Raw genomic sequence first — 22,849 nt, forward strand, 5'->3', positions numbered from 1 at the left:
AACGTTTACAAACACCGGCGGAGCCTGGCTGCTGAACTGCATGGACTCTATTGCTCCTGCGAAAAGGTGTAAAAGCCGCTACCATCCACGGCTCCAGTGGGTCATAGGCATAAACACTATTGTTACCCCGGCAGCTATACACTGATGCCCTTTGTGTATGCACAGAAGGGCAGGAAAATCTGATGTAAAAACCAGGCCTACCTCACGCCCTCACCGGTGGAGATCCTGTTGCGACGCCTGGAACAGTACACGGACCACACCATGGTGAGGAAATCCTTAAAATCCCAGGCTGGGGTCCACACAAAAAGCGCGGGACATAGGGACTTTATTTCAAAGGTCCCAGAGTCACAAAATGGCGGCCGGCTAAGACCCGGGATCCAGTCCCCACTGCCTCGACCTCACTTCAGAGGGGCAGGGAAGCTCCCAACAGCCTCAGCCACTTTAGGAGCTACAGGCAGAGGGGGACGTCCTAGCGCCTGCCACAAAGCGGGACATAAAACAGCTGAAACGGGAGATAAAGCAAATGTTCGATGCTGACATGAACTTAGCTCGGACGGAGATACAGGCAGTGTCCCAAAGAGTCCAGGCCTCAGAGAAAGATATCACTGATATTCGAACAAGAATTGAAAACAATTCTTGTTTCTATACACATCCTACAATCCTCTGACTCTGCGTTCCAACTCAGACTAGACACTATGGAAAACCGCAACCGGCGGATGAACATCAAAATCCAGGGAATACCGGACTCTGTAGGCCTGACAAAACTGCCTCACGACCTACGGAAGTTGACTGCTAAACTGCTGCCTCACACTCAAGCCAAGAAATTGGAATTCGACAGACACTTCAGAATCAATAAGGCTAAACAAGCACCGCCTGCAGCCCTGCGGGATGTAATTGTGCGGTGTCACTCCATACTAGACAAACGGTACTTTCTAAACGCAGTCAGGAACAAGACCCCACTGGACTTTGAGTCATCCAGACTCACTTTCTTTCAAGACATTACACGTACCACGCTACAATGGCGAAAATCACTGAGCCCTATAACCGTCCAGCATCAACACGCAAAGGTGGACTACCGATGGCTGCTGCCAAGAACCTTAGCAGTGGTACGGAACGATGCTGCCCTAAAACTCACCTCTCTCGCGGACACAACTGCTTTCCTGCAGGCCTTGGGACTCTCACAGGACACAGGGGCTCAATAGACACCCTCTACATCCACACCTCACACATGGGATCCTGAGAGAACCTTCTCATTCACTCCCAGAGGAGGTCGGAATAAAACGGTGGTGACCTGAACAGAGACCACATGGAGCCATATAGCTCACATAGTATCGCTGATACTATCGGCTCAACAGTTCCAATCTCACCATATGATATATAATGTTTCTTATGTTTCTTTTCTTACTTAGTTTGCACTTTACTTTCATACGTTAATGGAGAACCAAGTATTATGCCTTCCTTAGTATAAGGGAGCAGTTCAGCACCTATAATGACTCATGATGTTAAATAACTACTGTCTGGCTAGATACCCTCCTCCCCCCCGTGACTCCCATAGGTAAGGGGTCGTAAGTCGACTTCGCTCCGGTGCGACACAGCCCTATTGCACGCCCCATACACGTTCACTAGGAGACAGTCTGGACATACGCTAAAGCCCAACACCACTGTCCTCACACCACAGCCCAAGTAGGGAGGAACTACCAACACTCTGACACTCGACTTACTCTTAAAGACGGAGCAGTCCCTACTAACCCAGGTTAAGCGAGAGGGTGTGTTACGCACACCAATCCAAAACACAGTGCTCTACTCCCTTTCCCTACATCACACAGCCTCGCTCATTCACACTGTCAGGTGCACACCCTGAGAAGCCTCATAGATTAGTCTGACTACACACTGCAACCCTAGACTTCTAATATTATTAATTTGGTTAAGACCTTTTCAGTCATAGCCATCACTGTGCTAACTCATTGTTCCTACACATCTTGTGATGAATAATGATCTTTACTTGTCTTCACTAAAACACAAAAATGTGCCGTTTGAAATGCCAAGATTACGATTGATACTGCATTGCTTGCTCCAGCTGTCGTGACGGAACAAGATTGTTTGTATCCTTAAGCACAACAAAATAAAGATTTTTTTTTTTTTTTTTTACAATAATGCTTACAAACACACTGTCACACTCTTGGTCACAATCGTTTGCAGCTGCCTTTCTCTCCCACCTCCATAGGTTTGTTATTGCTAAGCAAAAACTGGTTTATCTTCTCCCAAAATCTTCTTACACCCTTCTCGTTCTTAAACCACAAGAATGTTGTTTTTGTTTGTTTTTTTTCATAGCATAAATATCTTTGTAAAACAGCAAAAAACACTTCTTAATGAATTGCAGAATAACAGAAACAAAATGGACAACAGGTCTATGAACTCCGTGTTCACCTGTCTGCAGCTAAGTTATCACAATACTATCGTAATACAAATAATAATTATTTTTATCTATAATAGTGTTTACGACAAATGGCCAAATACATAAAAACAAAGTCTGCAATTGTATAGTTTCATTGTTTGATTTTGGTTTTGTCACTGTATGCAATCCATATACAGAACTGATGTGTATCTCTTATTTCAATTAATCCCAATTTGTATAAACCTTCAATTTTTGAAACATGAAAGTAATCCATCCATTAAAGCTACAAAGAGAATATATTTGGTCCTATGTAGGAGTCTGTTTAAGAGTTCTCTAAGAGAAGTAGGAATTGATTAAGGCAAAGTTCTTACCTGTGACAGGTAACCGATATAGTGTGATTTACAGGAGAGCGTGAATGCTGTATTCTGTAGGCTCTGTGTTGTCTGTGTTGTGATAAAAATGTTGATTGCACACGGCATACAATGTACTGTGCAATCGTTGCAACACCTTTAAAATGATGTGAAATGTTTTGTACTTTAACAATTACTAGATATGACAGTAAAACCTGTCTTCATATTGCGATTTGATTGCACAGGCAATTTTAATGTATCCAATGAAAAATCTCAAGTGAAGAGATCTGAGATTAGTAAAGTAACTATTTATTGATCTAAATGTGCATGTTTTGTTAAATTGTATGTGTGCACATTCCCATTAAATGTTACATTCTAGAACAGCAAGTTCTTTGAGATAAAAATGAAAATCCCAATTCTATGTTTCAAGACTAAATCTTGAATTAGAGACATTAAAGTCCCTTTATCCGTGATATTTGTTGTCTATTCCTGGTTCTGAGACTTTGATTGGCTATTCTACCTTCTATTTTCCTTTGACTCGGCTAATGTGTTTTTTGCTATTCCTGATTTCTGGCTTCCTTGACCTCGGCTTGTCCCTGACTACTCTCGTTCCTTGTATACATTAGCCCAGTCACTCTAAGGTCTGGTATATTTTATCTATTCTATTACACTCTGCATGTTGGGTCTCTCCGTATCCTGACCCAGATCCAACGTCATCCATTACTTACTATACAGTGAATGTCTTCTCCATGCTCTGTGAAACCAACTCCATGGGCTGCAAAGATTGAGATTTTGGTGACCCTGTAAAAGGAAAGAAAACATCTAATCTCTTAATGTTGTAAGAAGGAGACTATGAAAATGAAGTATCTACATATAACAAACTATTTGTGACAGCAGGTTCTCTTACCTCTTACATCCTGAAGACTCAACTCTATCTCACAGCCTGTGGGAGCTGTAAATGTTGATGCTCTGCCTTTAATAGACAAACCTTTCTGGATGCATAATGACAAGTTTAGTAATCGTTGTGGAAAGGCCACAGTAGGTGAGAGCAAGGCTAGGATACTAGGATACTGCCAAAGAAATAACGAATATGTCTAGGGGCACATGAGACCAAAGTAGGTCCCTCAGTATAAAAGAACATGGTATATAAACTTTATTTAATATCTCAGGTCTAAAAAAATGGGAGTTACAAAAAAACAAAAAAAAAACAGTATAGCTTGTGCTAGATGGGGGGGTGGGTGGGGGGGTCCTGTAGATTTCCCTTTAATTCTAAAAAGAGCTACAAAGTGTCACCAACTAAGAAACATAATGAATTTAAATTAACGAGACAGCTCTACAGGTGATATACAGTCAGAAAGTAGTTAATAAAAATAAGCAACACATTGCATTTTAACACACTATGGTTAGGTCCCTTTAGGAAAATATATATGGGGCCAACAGGTGCACCAGAAAAAACAATTGGCCGCTGTAATAAACAGACAGTGTAACATGAGGGCCTTATCAACGAAATAATTCATTTATAGCATTAGTCCAACATATGTGCACATAGGAGGCCTTGTTACCACGTGCATACGCTCCCTAATGTCCCCCCATCTTGTGATAGATAGATTAGAACCCAAATTTGGACAGCCACATTGCCAAACTCTGTATTTGTTAAAATACACGTGTTCCATGTAGATAAGTTCAACCCAAGGTTATATAGAGTGAGTAAATCCAGAATTAGGAACTTATATAATAGGAACATGTTACACATATACTTGCAAAACAATTAAGAAGATAGATTATAAATAAAAGGGAAATACTGACAGGGAATTAGCAGAATTTAGGAACTTATGACAACAAATCAGCAGGATCGTGACTTAAGTGATCGAGACATGAAGGTGTTCTGTGTTTAATAGGAAACTGTAAATCAGGAGATTGTAGACAAATAAATGAGAGATAAAATTAATTTTACACACGGTACCTTAGATGGATTATATAATGTTACCTGTACATGTTTAGGGCTTTTAGGGTTAATAACAGCCACTAAAAGTAAGGGTTTGTTCTGTCAGGTGATTAAAGTATTAACAGTGATGACAAAACCCCCCTCTGGCCATGCCCCCTTCTCAGTGGGTCACTGGGATTAAAAAATGCCCGGGCCAAATTTGTTCCCAGTCCGGCTCTGCATGGAAGCTGTAGTTTTAAAACATCTGGGGAGCTATCTTTTGAGCACCCCTGTTATATACCTTCAACTACTTCCATGAAGGATTTCCTAATGTAGATATTTATTGTGGATGTAGTGTACATGTAGTCAGTGGTATATTCTGGTATTGTGCTGCTCTAGGTATTACAATACTCAGACAACCTTCCCCCCCCTCTTCTAAATTTCACTTCCTTTTAAAAACCAACAGGGTCTTTGCCTGACAGACAAACACCATCACTGATACATGCACTGACATACACACACGGACAGATACAGTCATTGTCACACACACTGTTTAACCAACACACACTTTCACTGAAACATACACACTCACTGACAGACACTCACATTCACCGACAGACATACACAGGCACCGACAGACACACACAAGCACCGACAGACATACTAACTGACACACACATTCACTGACAGTTACACCTGCACACTCACTGACAGACACACATACACATTCACCGATAGACACATATACACACTAACTGACAGACATGCATTCACGGACAGATACACATACACACTTACTGACAGACGCATATACACACATTCACTAACAGACATACACATTGACTGACAGATACACACCCTCACTGACACACACTGCTTGACAGACACACACACTCTCACTAACAGACACAGACACACTAACACACTCACCAACCAGCACACACACTAATACACTCACTAACAGACACACACTCTCACCAACAAACACACACACTAACTAACAGACACACACTAACACACTCACTAACAGACATGCACACCCTCACTGACACACTCACTAACAGACATACACACCTTCACTGACACACTCTTTGACAGACACGATTGCACATTTTTTGACAGATACACACACTCTCACTATCAGACACACAAACACACTCACCAACAGACACACACACATTAACACACTCACTAACAGACACAGTAACAATAACACACTCACCAACAGACACACACTAACACACTCTGCAACAGACACAGATACACTAACACACTCACTAACATACATACACACACTAACACACTCACTAACAGACACAGATACACTAACACACTCACCAACAGACACACACACACTAACACACTAACACACTCACTAACAGACACACGAACACACTCACCAACAGACACACACACTAAAACACTCACTAACAGACACAGATACACTAACACACTCACCAACAGACACACACGCACTAACACACTCACTAACAGACATACTAAACACACTCACTAACAGACACAGACACACTAACACACTCACCAACAGACACACACACTCACTAACAGACACAGATACACAATAAGATAACAATGTTTTTTTTGTTGAAATTTCAATCCACCCCGCCTCCATACCTTTGCTGGAGTGCTGGAGTGGATTCTCCATTTCCCTGCGCAGAGAAGATGAGGGTGGTGAGGGAGTTCTGATCTCCTTGCTCAGGTCCCTCGCACGTCTGTCAGAGTCGGAGTGGCGTCATATTCTGGCTCTGGCATCACTGCTGTGCGAGCGACATCAGGTAATGCCAGCCTGGACAAGAGACTGGCAAGGCTTGTTTTGCAGTCCCCCGCTCCCCCGAAAGTGCCACCCAAGGCAAATACTGCATTAACTGTACTTTTGCCTTTAATACTGACTGTTTTCCTCACTGATAATCATAGGCGTGCGCACGGGGTGTGCCGGGTGTGCCTGGGCACACCCTAATCCCCGCGGCACGCCTATGGATTGAGTCCATAGGACTTTTTTTGTGCAGGAACGCCGTTCCTGCAGGCACTCAGCGCCCCCCTTCCTCCCCCCATGTCCCCCCTGTCATGGATGGGAGGGGGGGGCAAGAGGTTATGGACCAACCCCCCCCCCGGTCGGCTCTCTCAATATCAGCCGCGGCGAGGGAGCTGTGAGCTTTCTGCTCCCTCTCGCCGCGCGCTGCTTGCTGATGCTGGGAGCCGGAATATGACGTCATATTCCGGCTCCCAGCTACAGCAGACAGCCCGCGCGGCGAGAGGGAGCAGAAAGCTCACAGCTCCCTCGCCGCGGCTGATATGGAGAGAGCTGCCCGACCCACTGGACCCCAGGGACAAGTCCACGCCAGCACTCCAGGTAGGGAAGCTGGGTGGACATTTTTTTTATTAAAAAAATAATAATTTGTGTGTGTGTGAATGTGTGTGTGTGTCTGTGACTGTGTGTGTGTGTCTGTGACTGTGTTTGTGTGTGTGTGTCTGTTTGTGTGTGTGTCTGTTTGTGTGTGTGTATGTGAATGTGTGTGTCTGTGAATGTGTGTGTGTGTGTGTGTGTGTGTATGTGAATGTGTGTGTCTGTGAATGTGTGTGTGTGAGTGTATGTGTGTATGTGTATCTGTGAATGTGTGTCTGTGAATGTGTGTCAGTGTATGTGAATATGTGTGTCTATGAATGTATGAGTGTGTGTGTGTCTGTGAGTGTATGTGTGTGTGTTTGAGTATGCGTGTCAGTGTGTGTATATATATATATATATATATATATATATATACACACACACACACACATACATACACACACTGGAGTGTATATTATTTTTTTGGGGGGGTGGGAATCTTGGTTCCCACACTTTATTCCCCAGGACTTTATTCTCCCCTGTCGGCTCACGCAGAACCGGCGCTGAGTGTCGGCTCTGCTCTAAGCCTCCATGGGCCGGCGGGGAGATCAAAGATCTACCTCACCGGCCCACAGCAGCATGAAGGGAGGCAGGAGAGGACCCGGGGAGCTCTAGACAGCAGCTCCGCCAGGTTCCTCTGGCGAGATCTGAGCGTTGCCGCGGCAACTCTCAGATCTCACGAGAGTTAACTCTAGTTCACTCTCCACTGGACCACCAGGGATGGCACATGGCAGCAAGGATCCCCCCTCCCTACATAAGGTAAGAAGGGAGGGGGGATATTTACTAATCTGCCCCCACCTCCACAATCTGTCCAAACATACAGCACACACACACACATACAGCACCCACACACAAAAAGCACCTACAGACATACAGCCCTCTCACACAAACAGCACACACACAGCACCCTCACACACACAGCACACAGTACACATACAGCACCCTCACACACACAGTACACTAACCGCACCCTCACAAACACACACAGCACCTTTACAAACACACAACACCCTCACACACAGCACACTAACAACACCCTCGCAAACACACACACACAAACAGCACCCTCAGAAATACATGACACCCACACACATCACACAAACAGCACCCTCACACACACAGCACCATCACACACACATCACACAAACAGCACCCTCACACACACAGCACCCTCACACAGCACACTAACAGGACCCTAACACACACACAAACACCCTCACACACAAACAGCACCCTCACACACACACACACACACACACACAAACACCCTCACCCACATAGCACACTACCAGCACCCTCACACATACACACACACAGCAGCACCCTTACACACACCACCCTCACACAGCACACTAACAGCACACACACACACACACACACACACACACACAGCAGTGTATGTATATATGTGTGTGTGTGTGTATATATATATATATATATACATATACATGCGGCGTGTGTTTGTGCTTTAGGGTGCACACCCTAATGCAATAGGCTGCGCACGCCTATGCTGATAATACTTTTATCACCTGATGGAATAAACACTTACTTTTAGTGGCTGTTATTAACCCTGCAAGCCCATAGCACGTACAGGTAACATTATATAATCCATCTAGGGTACCGTGTGTAAAATTAATTTTATCTCTAATTTATTTGTCTACGATCTCCTGATTTACAGTTTCCTATTAAACACAGAACACCTATATGTCTCATATTTAATCCTGCCGATTTGCTGATTTGTTGTCTCTCAAGGGAGGCTTTGGACTTCATTAAATGTAGAGTACAATTGGGGGAGTTTATCAATTTCATACATGTGAGGAGACATCAACAAAACAAGGTTCCATTTGCCTACCTTAAAGGCACAGATGCTGCACGCTGAGTGTTTGAGAGGTGGATACACCGACCAAACACTAAGTTTAAAATTATTTTGGTGATATTATTATGGGCCACCCGCAGCAATAAACAATACGCATGGTGTGGATCACATTGATTGGCAACATGTTAAAATAAAAATAAGGCTTATTCACTTTTACATTGGGTGCATTAGGGTGTGCCTTGGTTACACTCAGCACACCCCATGCATATGTGTATGCATAGGGCTGAGATAGGGATATCATTAAATGTAAAGGACTTGGGAACAATTATAGATCACAAACTAAGAAACAGTATGCAATACTGGTCGGCTCTTCGAAAAGCTGATAAGATTCTTTCTTGTATAAAAAAAAAAGGCGTGAAGACTCACATGGTCAAAATATAATTTTGCCTTTCTTATAAATCAATGGTAAGACCCCCACCTTGAATATGCTGTGCAATATTGGGCACCAGTTTTAAAGCAGGATAACGGAGAACTATACCATATGGGTCAGTACAAAGTGCTATGTTCTAACCTGTTCATTAGCAGGAATATACAACAAACAAGAGGTCACCCACTGAGATTGGAAGACGTTTTTGTTTACTGCAGAGAAAAAGGGTTTTTTTTTTTTACCATAAGAACAATAAAGATGTGGAATTCTCTGCCTAAAGAGGTAGTTTTATCAGATTCTTTAGATAATAATAAAAGTGAAGGCTTGGATGCATAAACAGGATATTCAAAGATATTGAAATAGCTCAGTGGGGGGGGCGTGGCTTGGCGCCGGACGAGAATGGCCGCCTAATCCTCGCGCTCCGCTCCTGCCTGCTCTCAAGCACCGCAAAAACTGCACGAACCGGCACCCATGGGACGCACAAGACGGTCCCAAATGACCCCCTCCACACCAAGAACCCAGGGGACCAGCTCCCACCCCTCAATTAGGAGTTACCTCCAAACGCCGGGCGATTTACTTCCGAGGGATGAGGACTCCAACATGGCGCCCTCCTCGCCGAGCTCTGAGATGTCGGACGACGGTCCCAACGCACGAGGCAGCATACCGGCACCACAAACGCCGGACTGGTATGCACTCTTCACATCCCTGCCTAAGAAGGAAGATTTCCAGACCCTCCTGGAGGAAGTCAAATCCACGCTGCGCACAGAAATCTCGGCCCTTGGCACCTCCCTCACAGCACTGGAGGCAAGGGTGCAGGCCCTTGAATCCCAGGGCCCAGACCAGCACTGTCCTGCACTCCCAGCCATCACAGCACAAACCAGACAACTGCAGGACCTGCGCCTCCACGTTGAGGACCTGGACAACCGTGGCAGAAGGCACAACATCAGGGTAAGAGGCTACAGGGAATCAGAGGCCCCAGAGGATACCAGGGCCCTCCTAATACCACTATTTAATCGCATCCTAGGCCGGCCCAGGGAAGCCCGCATCCCTATAGACAGGGCGCACAGGGCACTGAGGCCCAAACCACCCCCGGGTGCCCCCCCCAGAGACATAATTTGCCACATCCCTGACTTCCAACTAAAGGAAGACATTATGCGGAGAGCCCGCACAGAACGCTCCTGGAGGCACGAGGGGCAAGTGGTCGAGCTATACAACGACCTCTCCCACCTAACCCTGCAGGCCCGGAGGGCGTTACGGCCCATAACCGCCGCGCTACAGGAGGCCCAGATCCGGTATAGATGGCAATTCCCCTTTGCCCTCACGGCCCGACGGGGCACTACGGAAGCTACAATTCGCACGCCACAAGACACCCAGGCCTTTCAAGAGGCACTTGGCCTCCCACGAATCCCCATCCCGGATTGGACTGGCTACCCGATGAACGAACGCTCCGCAGGAAGACCGACCCACCGCATCGTACACCAAGGCCCAGACACCGACTTCACTCCCCCCCTGCTAGCAGCACCTGAGGAATAAAGAGGGCACTACCCATCCCCCCTCCACTCAAGACCCATGTCTGAACTACACCTCAATGGGCACTACCCACCTACCCTTGACAGGCTTCAAGATACCCTCCCTCAAACCTGAAACTCTCTCGTTTTTTTCGGCCCCTCTCTACCTTCTCAGCAAGACCCCCTGGACGCTGCTCACCAACTAAGAGAAAACGTGCACCTGCACACCGCAGCTTCACACAACTGGACTTCCCCCTGCCCCCCCAACCTATCTGGATGGCCCCGTAGATCCCCCATACAGGCCATATGGGCCCTACAACGTAGACATCTGACACTCCACTCCGATTGCCTTGGGTCGACATACTACCCGATCTACCTTTTACCTGAAACTGCACACGCTCCCCATGATAGCCTGGGGCACATCCGACCAGAGACTACACCCCATCCTAACGCTGATGCTCCTGCCTGGTGATTTTCTGATCCTTTGGGGATTGCTGACCCAAAGACACTCTGAACACTCTCTCGGAGACCACTGGGGAAAATGTGCCCAGCTGTGCAAGTATACTGCAGGGGAACACAGACACTACAGACACACCGCAAACCGCACCCACCCCAAGAGAGAACACACACAGCAAATACAAACATCTCACTCTTACCTACATAGGCCTACACCAGCATGACAAAACCCTACTCACCACACCTCTACACACACATTCAGGCACTGATAACGGGGGGACAGACCACCGAAGCACTACCTAATGATGGTCACAATGTTACATAGATGTACCACCCATGTCAATGTTGTTTATCTTTATTTTAAGCCATGTAATGTCTTTAAAATGTAATATTTGCCTCTACAACAGCAAGGGGATGGTACAACACGACGGGAAGCCTGACCCTCCCTGACGAACCCCCCGAAGGCCCGAAACATCACCACATAGTGCCGTTAGACGACTGGACTGACACCAGAAAGAGTGGACTGAGCTCACAGGCACACACAGGGGCACATATCGACGTGTGTACGCACACTTAGACGCAGGTATACGACCACACTACGAACGCCCACGAGCTACAGGTACGCCGATAGTACACTTAACCCTACCCACGTAAGACAACCTGAATTAACAAAACACCAAGACGGAAACTCAAAGGGTAATGACAAACTCGCATACGCTCCCCCCCACCTCGATCCCACCAACCCCCCTCATTCCTGACTGACCACCTCTCAAACAGACGTGCACCCCACGACGCACAATCCCACCGACAGAGAGCTGAGTGCCACCGCACCACTGCACATCATCCTACATGGGTATGCTTGGGTTGCTTACCTTGCTCAACAGGTTTAACTGGTCAATTTGTCTAAAACATCTGAAATGCTTGTCTTGTTTAAAATGTTACCTATGATCTTCCATGCTGCAAAGTTGTACCGTCCATGTCAAGGTTGTTTATCTTTATCTTACTCCATGTAATCTTCAAAATGTCACATTTGCCTTTACAACAGCAAGGGGGTGGTACAACACGACGGGAAGACTGACCCTCCCGAACGAGCCCCCCGAAGGCCCGAAACACTACCACATAGTGCTGATAGACGACTGAGCTGATACCAGAAGGGGTGGACTGAGCACACAGGGGCACGCACCACCGTGAGCACGCACACTTAGCCGCAGGTACACGACCACACTACCAACGCCCACGGGATACAGGTACGCCGATGTTACCCATAACCCTTCCCACGTGAGACAATCTGAACTCACACAACACCGAGACGGAAACTCAAAGGGTAATGACAAACCCGCATACGCTCCCCCCCACCTCGATTCCACCAACCCCCCCATCCCTGACTGGTCACCCCACGACGCACACCCCCACCGACAGATGACTGAGTGCCATCGCACCACTGCACATCACCCTACATGGGCATGTTTGAGATGTTTACCTAGCTCAACTGGTTTAACTTGTTCAATATGTTTAAAAGGTCTGAAATGTTTGACTTGTTTAAAATGTTACCTAAGATCTTCCTGTGCATGCTACTGTTTAAAGATATAGGTTATACGAATGTATTAGACAATCCCTCCCTCACCCCGCTCAATTCCCGCAACGCTCAACTCACGAACACACCACTCCGGGGCCGAAGCGGACATCCGCTTCCACGCTACACGGACCGCTTCCGCTCCCCTTTTACGACTCTACCCTCCATGGGTGCCACTTCAACCTCCACTACAGAGCTACTGGGCAGCAGGAGACGGATGAGGGCTGACTGTGACTCACCACTCACCGGGAAGTCATCAGTGGGCGACCATCCCTCCCCCGACACTACCAACCCCACGGGTGTACTGCCAAAAACCTGTGAGGTGGACCCACAGGACTTCGTCCCTGGACCTCCGCCTCCCAGCGGCACATTACCCCTACTTACTGTCGCCTCTGCGACCTGATCACACCTCCCACACCCCACACTCCTCCCCACTACCCCTCCCCTCCTTACACCTCCCACTCAGGGCCAGAAGGTGACCCGGTGGCATGGGTTCGCCCCCCCCCCGCTCCCCACGCCCCTGGCGCGGGCAGAAGCGATGGCAACTCCATCAACCTCTACACGATAAACGCAAGGGGCCTCAACTCACCTCACAAACGAGCCAGAGCCCTGCGAGAGATTAGGGCACTGGGGATATCGGTGGCTTTCTTCCAGGAAACCCACTTCCACGCTCCCCAGGCCCCTAGATTCTCCAACAGATACTATCCCACGGGATACTTCGCCCACAACCCCCTGAACAAATCCAAGGGAGTGGCCATCCTGCTCTCAGCAGACGTCCAATTCAAATTCGAAGCGGAGATACAAGACGCGGAAGGCAGGTACCTTTTCATCAAAGGGAATGTAGGCAACTCCAAAATCACTCTGGCAAATTTATACCTCCCGAACAAGGGCCAGAAACAATTCCTGTCCGCCGCCCTACGAACCCTGGAAACATTTGGAGAGGGCACCGTCATAATTGGAGGGGACTTCAACGCCCCCCTGGACCCCAGAGTCGACACGTCGAAAGGCGTCTCCACGATCCCGGACCATGTCCTCCGAGGCATGAGATCCCTCCTCTCCGAGCATCTACTAGCGGACTGCTGGCGCATTCTCCACAATACGGAAAGGGACTACACATACTACTCAGCACCACACAGCTCCTATTCGAGATTAGACTACTTCTTCATACAACACAGGAACCTAGACACGCTGAGATCTGCCCGCATTGCACCCATAACCTGGTCCGATCACGCACCACTAATCCTCGCCATCGATGACCCCAGACCCTACAAACCGCAATGGACGTGGAAGCTAAACGAATCCCTCCTGGAAGACCCAATCATCCAAACGGAAATACGCACCGCTTTGGAACACTACTTCCTCACCAACAAACCACCTGACTGTACACTACCCATCATCTGGGAAGCGCATAAATGCGTCATCAGGGGCATTCTCATCAAGCACGGCACCCGCCTGAAGCGACAACGCGCACAAGAAATCTCACACCTCATCGACCGAGTGACCCAACTTGAAACACGACACAAACGCTCCCTTGACGACGCTACCTACAAACAACTCCTGGACGCCAAAGCAGATCTAAACACGCGCCTCACATCTAAGATTACATTCCAGTTTCAGCTCACGAAGAAAACATTCTATGAATATGGGAACAAGAGCGGCAAACTGCTAGCCAGAGCGCTGAGAGCAAGGAGGCAAAAGAGCCATGTCCAACGGATCGCACTGAGGGGACAATCACTGCTCACGCCGAAAACCATCGCGGAGGGGTTCAGACAATATTACTCCTCACTATATAACCTGCCCGCAAACCCCTCACGCCAGACCGAAACGGCGAAGACCTTCGAGGCTCGCCAGAAGGCATATATCACACAACACATGACAACTAAACTCCCGCCCGAAACCGTCGCTGCCCTGGAGGAAGACATCACGAGCGCAGAAGTATGCTTGGCCATCAAAAAAGCCAAGCAGGGAAAGAGTCCTGGCCCGGACGGTTTTACGGCAAAATACTACAAGATGTTCGCGGACGTTCTTACCCCACACTTGCTCAACCTCTTCAACTCCATTCAAAATGGAGGCTCATTAGACCCCGCCTCGCTCCGAGCCCACGTAGTGGTAATACCAAAAGAAGGGAAGGACCCGTCCTCCTGTGCCAGTTACCGCCCGATCTCTTTGCTGAACACCGACCTCAAATTGTTCGCCAAGATTCTGGCTCTTCGCCTCCAACCGCTACTGCCAGACCTGATCCACCCTGACCAGGTGGGATTCGTGGAGGGCAGAGAGGCCAGAGACAACACCACCAAGGCACTCAACCTGATCCACGCAGCAAAGCAGGGTCCCTTGCCCGCCCTACTGATCTCAACGGACGCGGAGAAGGCCTTCGACAGGGTCGATTGGTCCTTCCTGCGGTCCACACTGGCACACCTCGGATTAGGACAGCACATGATGGCCTGGATATCGGCCCTGTACGCCAACCCAACAGCCAGAGTACAGGTGAACGGACTCCTCTCAGACCCGTTTGAGATAAAAAACGGCACGAGACAAGGCTGTCCGTTATCACCGTTGCTCTTTGTCCTCAGTCTGGAGCCGTTCCTCAACGCCATTAGAGCTCAACCTGGCATCTCCGGAATTGGAGGCAGATGGGGAGTCAGCAAAGTCTCCGCATATGCGGATGACCTCCTGTTTACAATCACCAACCCACGGCACTCTCTCAGAGAACTGCTGCAGCAATTCGACACGTATGGCACCTTGTCAAACCTAAAAATCAACTACACTAAATCTGAGATTCTCAATGTGGGATGCCCCCAAGCGCTGGTTACCAGCTTGCAGAATGACTTCCCCTTCCGCTGGTGCACAGAGGCGATCAAATACCTGGGGACATGGCTATCGGCGGACCCTACGGACACCTTCCGCATCAACTTCCCCCCCCTCCTGGAACGAATCACAAAAGACCTGAATGCCTGGCACCTCCCCCATATCACATGGCTGGGCAGGATCAGTGTACTCAAGATGAATATTCTCCCACGTCTCCTATACCTCCTACAGACCCTACCAGTACATATCCCCAAATCCTTTTTTGCACAAGTCCGAAAAACAATGACAGAATACGTGTGGCACCGTAAAAAAGCGAGACTGAACTTTGCCACTCTCACCAAACCCAAACTGCATGGGGGCCTAGGCTTACCAGACCTGACAAAATACCGACAGGCGATACACCTCCAACGACTGATTGAATGGACACACAACCCAAAAGACAAACTGTGGATCCCGATAGAGGCGAGCTTCTCGCAAACTCCCCTCCCTCTCCTCCCGTGGCTACCGAAAGCGACGCAAGGCGAATTGCCAAAACAACATCCAACGCTGAACGTCACAATGACCATCTGGAGGAGACTGGCTCTACAAAAGGACATGGCTCCGGAGCTCTCACCTCTCTGCCCTGTATCGCACAACCCACGACTCCCTCCGGCGGAGGATCACCGCTACATTACAGCGCTGGGACTACCAACCCCCTGCAGGTTGAAGGACGTGTACAAACAGGGCGCAATCACAACCCTGAGAGAACTGGTCCCGAACAACCCGCACACCTGGTCGCTCCTCTTCAAATACCATCAACTGAAGAGGTTCCTGCAGACCACGCCAGGACTGGACTCAGCGACCCGAGCACTCACCGCCTTTGAGATGATGTGCACGAACCCCCCGAGCCCACCGCACGCAATATCGTTACTATACCGCACACAGATTACACCATCCACCGATGCACCTCTCCCTTATTTCACTAAATACTGGGAAAGGGATCTAGGACACACACTCCCTGCGGAACAATGGACCACAGTGTTCACACTCATACATAAAGCATCCATAGCCACCAAATTCCAGGAAACAGGATATAAAATGCTCTCGCACTGGTACAGGACACCCGAGAAACTATCCATAATAACAGATGCCTGCGAACCCGAATGCTGGAGGTGCGGGAGGGAACTGGGATCCCTCTTCCATATCTGGTGGACCTGCCCACACATCAAACCCTATTGGTCGGCGATTCACGCTGTCATGGTGACCATAACGGACGCAAACATACAACTCACACCGGAAACCTACCTACTCCAACTAACCTCAATCCCCACACCTAAATTCAAGAGATCAGTGATACCACATCTCCTAAACGCGGCGCGTAGTCTTATCCCGACACACTGGAAACAACCCACGGCCCCGACGCTGAGAGAGTGGCTAACCAGAGTGGAGGACATCAGACAGATCGAGGAGCTGATCCTCTCAGCGGCCGGACGTATACAGCGCTACCACGACACCTGGTACCACTGGCTAAGATGGCTCGCCTCCCCCTCCGGGACCGGAGGAGACACGCAACCCCCGGGATCAAATACGAGGCCCCCCTGCCGGAGGGCCCAGACAGGAGCGACGGAACATCGGAGGCAGTCCCGACGGAAGGACGGATCCGAAATGAGCACGCCGATGCCGGGCCCAGGGACGGGGGGAGCTGGGACGCGGACACAGGCCCGGGAGCCCGAAGCCCACACCCCACCTCTCACACCCAGGCACACCCAAACTAATTCCTGGTCACCCCCCGCCATCGCTACCTCCCCTTCACTCCCCCCCTACTACCCCTGACCGCACGTCACCCCCTGCCAGAGTGACAACGCTGAGCACAAGAACCACCTGTGACACCTGACACACAAGACTTCTCCCTCGCACACCTGACTGAGGCCGACACAAGCCACACGCCAGGTAACGAAAGGGGGCCCTGTCAGGGAAGCAAAGCAAACACACACTACAGAACCCCGGCGACAGACCCCTTACCACACACCACGGACCAACCTGCTACCTGAGGTCCCCAATACCCATGACTCCACGCTACAGGCGACTGTAACTGAAGGGATACCTCGACCCACATCTCCCTGCTGCCCACAGGCCGCCCTCCCTCCTCCAGAGCAGACCCCGTGTTCCAAACATGGAACATCAGAACACCACATACCCCACCTTATGGGGCATCACCCACCGCAACAAACCTCTATCACACACCATACCGCACCAATACCCACTCCTACGCAGATGACATCCTCACCACAAGCAGTCAGTGGCAAACAGACGTCGGACCCTATACATACACTGCAAGGTGACATACTATTGTAAATCCTCAAATGAGCGTCAGCCCCGAATGTCACAGACATAGTAATACCCTCTGTATGACTCACTGTAACATGCAATTGCAAAGTCTACTGCTACTTGGGAGGCACATGATAGCCTTCATTAATGTATATACAACTTACGCAAAAACAGGCAGCGCTCCTCATTATACGTAATTGCTACAAGCTCACTAGATAATAAGCTTCTGGTCCTTATCCTTATCCTCGCTACTTCCGAGCTAAACTCATCAATGTTTCTATGAACCAAGCAACTCACTAAACTATGTACAAGTTTCTTTCCTACCACAAATATGCTCGTACACTTGTAACCAATGCGCTTGTTAAGGCTGTTGTGGCCATACAAGAAATGTTGTGATCTTTCATGCACCATAAAAATAAAAAATATGAAGTATGAAAAAAAAAAAAAAAAAAAAAAAAAAAAAAGAAATAGCTCAGTGGGCTAATACAGTAGAATCTGTTCAACCCTTGGGTCACAGGTTTAAATCCTGGCAGGGTTAACTCAGCCCTTCGTCCTGCCGAAGTAGATAAAATTAGTACGATTAAATTGGGTAATAGTTAACAACCCCTGGATGTTGGGCTAAGGTAACATCCCCAGGATGTACATGAAAACCAGAGTAATCTGAATGTACCTTTCCTGGTTAAACACTTTGTTATTATTATTATATGAATGTAGACAGGTTGTTGATGCAAGAAGAATTCTGATTGCCATTATGGAGTCAAGAATGATTTTGTTCCCCTCTTTTTGTGGCACAATTGGAAATGGCTACAATTAGGGTTTGTTTGTTTTTTGCCTTCTTTTGGATCAGCAGAATAAAAGAATGGGTTTCAAGATTGAACTTGATGGACTTTTTTTAAACTACACAGCTATGTAAATATGGTATGTTGTTCTGTTTCTATTTTCCTTTCTCTTGTATGTATCTCACAAATGGTTACAAAGTAGCAGAGTCACCATTAGACACAATTAAGAAACAAAGTTGATGATTTGATGATTAATGTTTTAGATTTACTAGCAGGAGTAGAAAAGGATGGCTGGGTAAAATATCGTATTTACAAGAATCTAATGCACACTTTTTTTGAAAATAAAGTATCCAAAATTTGAAAGCGTATTAGATTCGATGGCGCATTACATTTGGGGCAAAATTCAAAATTTTCCGGTGAATTTACACAGGCAAATTAAAACTGGTTAATTCAAACAGCTCAATTCACACAGGCAAATGTGATTCCGGTGAATTCACACAGATACATTTCCTGAAAGAGGGCTTAAGAAAGAATAGACTTAACACGTAACACTAAAATTGAAATCCCATCAATGTTACTATGGTATATGACAATAAACATTTTCCTTGTAGCACAGTGTTGTATTTTTCAGCTTCCAGGTTTCGAGAATTGAAATGCGCATTAGATTCGATGGCGCATTAGATTTAAGTAAATACAGTATATATGATGGAGTAGTTCTTTATAATAAGTACATTGAGTGTGAATCCAGGGGTTCTATAATTTAACATAAAACAAAAGAATGAACCCAGCGCAGAGAACCAATCCCCTCCAAAACTTGTAACACTTACTTGCATTAAAGGAAAAAAAATGTTTTCTTAAATTAAAAGATTATATGTGAGTGTATTGTGCATACGTCAAATTCTGTGTGTAGATTGCCACAGATGGCATTGCCATATATATGCTCTTTTATGTTAAAGAACGGTTTTGTGGAAAATAAAATACTTGATTTTTATGCAAGTAAGTGCCACCATTTTTTGTGGGTTTGTCCTTTGCACTAGGCATGTGCATGTGTAAGAAAATGAAATAGTTAACTTTTCTTGTTCATATGTATTTTATGCTTAGATAAGGTTTATAATCATTATTGCTGACTGAAAGGATATGAAACAGTTAAACTCTTTTTGCTTTGTATGCTTTAAAATAAGGTACGACATGATCGACTCGAAGGCCGCACCCTCTAAGACAGCTGTTCCCCTCTCCCCAACAATAAGACAACCACCACCGAAAGCACCTGGCTTAATGATCCTACGACCTCAACTATCTCTATTACCCGGGACATCCCGGAACCGGTACCTTGCTGGACACATCGTAACCACCCCAGGAACCCCGTAACACCACCTGACCAAGGATAACACGAGCTGTAAGGTCACACACGTAACCCCCCTGACTCAAGGTCCTCAAAAGAAAATATTGTAAGAGATACCAAAACATAATGCCAGAAATATGTGCTACTGAAAATATGTTGTATCCTATTGTAACCCCCTGACTAACCAACCTCTTTTTTCTGTAAAAAAACGTTCATTAACTTTTGTTCATGAAAATTGAAAAATGAAAAATAAAGAATCTTTAAAAAAAAAAAATAAGGTACGACATAATTATACTAACTGTGGCAAGACTTAAACAATAATATTCTTCCTTCTAGAGGATGTGCGACATTGCCCATTCCGATTTCAGGATGTTCTTGCCCAGACTATTCAAATGCTTATCTTTCTATTGTCAGACTAGTATGTACTATTAGCTACAAGGAAACTATAAATCTTGTTTGTTTGTACGACAGATCCCACGGCTTATGTAAGAAACTGTGTATATAAGTCAGCTCTGAAATATACTCATTCGAGAAATCTTGTCAAAGCATCCTGTTGTCCGTGTCTTTAATGCTGACAATGATTCTCCATCAACGTTGATTTTGGTGACCGAGGGATCGAGAACCGAAGGGAGTTGAGTCCATTACAACATTAACCCTTTCAGTTTGGTGTCAGAAGTGGGATGGATCATCAAAACCATGTGGTGAGTAGCCTTTTTGTGTCTTATTTGACGCTGATTGTCTATGGTTTGTCTTGGTTCAGTAAGCCTGTATCCAGTAGATAGGAAAGGTGTAAGGACTTTAGTTATATTGAGACCATGAGAGGTCTCCGGTTTATATTGAGACTATGAGAGGTCTCCGGTTTGTTAGACATTTGGTCTAAATATATAGGGTTTTGGTAACCCAGGTTAGTATCTAAGATAGATAAAGGGTTTTTCAGGTAGATACAGGTTTTTGAGACCATAAGAGGTCTCCGGTTTATTAATACCATAGGTGTTCTGAGGAGCACGGTTTATAGATCTATAAGTATACCCCAAACTTCTCTTTCTCCTGGTCACCTTTGTTTGTCTTAAGTGTTCCTTGTGGGTGATTGTTTGTCTATATTGGGGACACACTTTGGTAAGTGAGTAGTGTCCCCACTCTGAGTTAGCAGTATGGGAAATGTGAGCTCAGGTCCTAAGTGACCAATATGTGTACATGTATATGTGTGTGTATGTATATATGTATGTATGTATATATGTATGTGTATATGTATATATGTATATATAAGATAGCAGTACTTTTAAACAAATGGAGGTTTTAAAAAATACATAGGGATTAAGGAAAGAACGCAGGTAACTTGTTTTTCTTTGGTTTTTATTATATATTGGGACTGATGTGTACTGTAGTCATTGCTGCCTCCCAGTGATGGGAGTGAGCGCAGGACTTATCTTTCTGCAAGATAGCAGTACTGTATATTAGAAAATAACTGACTCACAGGTTGTACCTGATAGACCTACTTAAATCTTTTTGCTTTATTTTTTTCTGTTGCATAGAAGTATAAGTTTATTACTCTGTTTTATTGTAAGTTATTTCACATGGGATCTGTGTGCCTGGTATGATTGTTGCTTTAAAAATACCATAAGCCCACTACACTTTCTATGAGAGTGGGATAAGTGTAAATGAGTTACATTGTTTAAATGATGAGCTCAGTAGTTTTATACTGAGACAACAAAGGCACTTCATTAGTATTTGAAAGTTAATTCCCCATATGGGATTAATTGTATAGAACACCAATCAGCACATCCCTGCCCTGTGTGTTTGTTGCAAAGGATCCATACTAAATATGATTTTTGTTTGAAAATAACAGAGCAACATTTGCATTTTCAGCGGTCCAACACATGCTTCATTTTGTGCTGTAAACTAACCTTTTTATTGCAACAGATTCCTTTTAAATGATCCAGTGTAATAACTACTGCATATGTTTTGTGTCTTCTATGTCTCACATTATGTGTTATTTTAAATTGTGGTATATAGCCTGGATCAGAAATCATGGACAAAGGTTTCTACCTGTTGTACTAAGGCTCTTGGAGACTGACCGGTCTAAGGTTTGCGATGCCTTTTAAACATGGTATAGAATACATTTTTTTTAAGTCTCTGATAGTTCTGAAAGATTCTGGTGAAACCATGTCTGTGTAATCTGGTCCAGATGTTTGTTCAATTTCTATAAGATTTAAGTTGATGCAGCATCATCTCAGATTAGTTAATGGAAGTTTTATACAAATAGTTGAGTTATAAGCGCGCTATATAAATGGATCCTTTCTTTATATACAATACTATAGTAGATTAAAGTAATAAAGTTAATTAAGAAAATGTATACATAAGAATCCCTAAAATAAATCTAAACTAAAATTGGTATACCTTCCAATAATATGTTCTGAATACAGCTGTTAACTGTTTATTCTGTGTAAATGGTGATTGTGATAATGTGTGCAGCTTAACTGGAAAGTGGTTTAATGTATATGTTGCTGTGTTGTTTTAAATTATATGTGAATCAGTTTGTCACAGTCTAGTGATACTGATAAGAATGCCAGCCAAATAACCTAGCAAATAACTGTTTTATTAGCTGTTGAATACTAGCGTTTTGGCCAAGAGTAGTTGGAGTTAGAGTAGTTCTATCAGCTCAGAGAGGCTCTGTGTTGTGGTCTGATATTGCTATATGGGAATGGAGATTTGGAGGTGTTAGTTTAGGACTGGTTTCATATTGTATCTATCCGTGTTTCC

At 46.0% G+C, this 22,849-nt stretch overlaps 1 protein-coding gene across 1 annotated transcript in view; it reads right to left on the bottom strand.

The window, feature by feature from the left end:
* NADK (NAD kinase) overlaps positions 1 to 2,837 on the bottom strand; it is a 110,147-nt gene extending 107,310 nt beyond the window's left edge. Inside the window, exon 1 of the mRNA XM_063436388.1 lies at positions 2,767 to 2,837. The gene's annotated coding sequence lies outside the window, so the exon portion shown is untranslated. The remainder of the gene's footprint in view (positions 1 to 2,766) is intronic.
* Positions 2,838 to 22,849: the final 20,012 nt, after the last annotated feature.

This window comes from Pelobates fuscus, chromosome 11 (genome assembly GCF_036172605.1).
Source record: "Pelobates fuscus isolate aPelFus1 chromosome 11, aPelFus1.pri, whole genome shotgun sequence".
NCBI lineage: Eukaryota > Metazoa > Chordata > Amphibia > Anura > Pelobatidae > Pelobates > Pelobates fuscus.